Source organism: Rhea pennata, chromosome 1 (assembly GCF_028389875.1).
Source record: "Rhea pennata isolate bPtePen1 chromosome 1, bPtePen1.pri, whole genome shotgun sequence".
Classification (NCBI taxonomy): Eukaryota; Metazoa; Chordata; class Aves; order Rheiformes; family Rheidae; genus Rhea; species Rhea pennata.
In genome coordinates, this window is record NC_084663.1 from 28,994,973 (window position 1) to 28,998,827 (window position 3,855).

Below are 3,855 nucleotides of genomic sequence, written 5' to 3' on the forward strand. Positions count from 1 at the left end.
TTTAGATTCCAAATACTGATTTGTCATAGTTGGATTTTTTGTTGTCCTTATGACAAGGACTATATATTCATTCCTCCATGTCTCCAACAAAGATGTGCAGAATGAACCACATATTCCACTAATTTAGTCTTGACTTTGTAAATAGAGAGGATTTTATATAGGGACTAGGCATAGAGACTAGACTTTGACTGGGGGACTACAATAGCCAAGTTAGATCAATAAGCAAAAGAATATTATTAAGGCTTTCAATTTTAAGGGTGTGCTTTCAGAAGCTGAGGGAAATGGTTAATAAATGGAATCAAATTGAAGAGTTCAGAAATTTAAATGTAGTAAAGGTTTTATGTGCCTGTAAGTCCAAGCACAAAAGTTGAACTTGAATCCTGAGCAAGAAGAGAAAATGCGTACGGAAGGGCTCCTTGCTTGAATAGATGAATAATCTCTTCAGAAAGGATATTATCAGTAAAAGTAGATTCTACAAGGAATAAAACTTAAAAGGTAAGCAAGAAGAGCAACATCTTGAAGGGCTGAAAGCCCTGATCTCCAAGATATATATGTGTGTGTGTGTGTGTGTGTGTGTGTGTGTGTGTGTGTGTGCATTTTTTTTTTTTTTTTTTTTTTGAGTGTGCTCTCAAGCAAAATATTTACCCCATACTTCTAGGTACCTTGCTTTCTCCTTCTCTCTTCAGGCCATTTCTGGAACTAACTTTTTTTCCTCTGAGCCCTTTAAAGATCTTTAAAGATGAAAGAGTAAAAATCTCTTCCCTCTTTCCCCTTCTACAAAACCTAAAGCAAAAGTCATGTTTTATGCTTATTCTTTGGAAGAGTCTTGTCACTACTTGAAATCTGCAAAGTGTTAACACTGCACTGAGAATCACCTTCACTTGTTCAACGTCCATTTTCATCTGAAATGAAAAATCAAAGACAAACACTGTAATAAAAAATGAGATAGCTTTGGTATAAGCTAAATTATTTTTCATTGTGATTTGTCAATACATGATATATTTTGAAAATTTGGTATAATAATGCAATCTCTGTTCTGAATTTTGACTGTGCAAAATTGTCTTTTCCTCTGTCAGTGTTTTAATGTCGTCAATTTAAGTTAAAGAGAGTTTTGTCCGCAACTTCATTATAAGCAGAATATCCCCTTACAATAATACTGTTTTTTTAAAGTACAAAGACTGCAATTACTACTCCTGGTGCTGTGAAACTAACATAGTTTTAGAGAGTGAGCTGGTTGCTACTCTGGGTCACAAAAAATTAGTAATGACTGGTTTGCAGTCATAGGACCAAGTTTTGTAAAACTTTGTGAAATTACATACAATCTGTAGGTGAAAGCGGAAAACAAGGGAGGGCAGCCTTTGTCCTCAGCCCTTATTACTGATACTTAACTTAAATTATGTGGTATTTAGAGAAAATATTTTGTTAAGTGAAATGCTATGCTTTTTTGCTTACCTCCACATACTTTAAGAAGGCATTGCTATTTCAACCCCCCTGCTATGCCAACAATGTTTTTTTCTGAAGGATATAACCTTTAAAACCTTTCTTCTGCCTCTTGTTCACCACTTTTGACCATCACTACAAGGATAAAATGTTTTTTACTGCTTATCCTAATAGATTTATGGAATAGCAGTGAAGTAAGTAATATATCTCATACTCTCAGCTGAAGTAGTGCAGTTTTCTAGGGCACTAGGAAATACACTATTAGGGAGCCAAGTGGAACCAGATTTTATACTGCTCATCTCTAGTCCATGCTTAAGAAATAACTGTTTTTCGGTTGACACAGGTATATTCTCTCTCCTTCCAGATAAGGCCAAGGAAGATCAGTCAGCCAGGCCTGATAATAGATACACCAAAAAAAAACAGATCCAGATGCAAGTATTTTTTTAATTAAAAGGCTACTTTGCTATGCTTTTGATGTTCTGCTGTGTGTTTAATTAAGTCCAAAGCCTGCTACCTCTGTGATGTTCTCTCCGGGAACATTTACGTTACTGTTCACAAGAGCAGCTACTCCACATAGAGCTGTGCTTTTTTCAGTGCATTCTTCCTATTCTACCTCATTTCCACTGTTGCCTAAAATTCATAGAAAACATTTGTCTTGATTTGATACTTGAATTTAGAGCATCCAAAACTAGTAAGGAAGATGAGTCTTTAGAAAATAACTGCTTAAGGAAGTTGTCCCATGAAGATGTTCTCAAATTACCTATTACCAGTACCAGTCAGAAAGGAAAATACTTATTCTGTTGCCTGATTTAGGTATTTTTGAGTGCCTTCTTGCAAGATGCAGAAAACAAATGACACTACCTCTACCTATCAGCTGAGGTTACCTATCAGTAACCTGTCAGCTTACGGCTGGATAGCACTACCAACTTATACCACTCTCCTTGTATGCTTTTACTTCAAAGGATGGTAGAATTGGAAAGCACGGATATTTTTATAATAATGGATGGGACAGCTTTTGAGAGGTTAAAGTGGAGAAGTGGAAAGACTTGGAGATGTCATCGTGGTATGGGAGGCTGCCTCATCAGAAAAGAGAGTTCATGGGGAAGACTTAGTTTACCATGTTGTCTAATAATAGAAACAAACACGTCAGCTTTAAAAGAAAGCACTAGTGGCATAGTAACAACAAAAGAAAGGATTCAGCTCAGACTGCAAGACCTGAACCATTTGAAAGTTTGAATCAAGAGTTAGGTTTCTAGCCTGCCTTGAGATTTGTGATGATACCAGTAATGCCATCAGTTTCTGATCTGGCTAATTCAAAGCAAGTCCTGCTATATTTATTAGCTTATACTGCATCATTAGCTTCTAGGCTTAGCCTTTGAGAGAGACATAGTGGAAACAGAAGAGGATAGGTAATATGAAGGAAAAATGTGACATTTTAAGTTCATGGTCTTGGTCCCATGAATGCTGCATCTTTCTACATGTGGGATGCCATCAAAGTAAAAAGCCAAATGCCAAATGATTAAGTTGATTGAGATGCCACAGTTTCATTTCACATCATGGAAAGCTATGCTCAGAGGTTGAAAACCCTTCGAACCATGCAGTGAGTTTCTTCCCCTTGTTTACAGCTGTGTGGCACAGGGTTTGTGTTTCAGGGTTAGCTACACAAGTTAATTCTATGCCTTGCTTTTCTCTCCATTTATCTGAATAATACTAAATGCAGACTAGCAATAGATGAATTCATAATATAATTAGTGGCAAATTGTCATATTTACAGAGGTGCATTACAAGTTCATCTCTAATGTACTCACTTCAGTGTTTTATTTCATTGCTGGTTCATTAAGTTGCGATGGCTTATCCTTAGCTAGAATAAGTTGGCATAGCCCTAGGATCTGGCCCACTGAGTTAGCATGATATAAAGTTGGGGCAGAATGTGAAATTGCACTTTTATATCTGAAAACACTATAAATAATGACCTTGAAAATGAACACAGGAATCATTTACAACATAGAAACTATTTAGCTGATAAAGTATATGCCTTAATAGGAGATTAGTACCTCCTCATTTGTGCAATGTGATGAATTTGTTTTGCAATGTAAGTTGATGTTCTAAAAATAGCTTCATTTGGCCAGTCTAACAGTTCAAAGAAGTTAGATTTTAAATATTTATTTCTTTGCACATAAAGCTATATAAAATAGGGAATACAATATATGAAACATATCATTGAAACTATTACACTTAATACTATCAGATTGGAGACCAGACCAACATAGCTAACACACCATAGAATCTATTAATAGGCCTGACTCCCTTTTGCAATGTCAACTGTAACATTAATCCATGTTTTAAACCACAGTGTCTCAAATATCAGCTGCTACTAGTTGTACAGCTCTCTCTCAGTTCATATCGGAGAGCCCA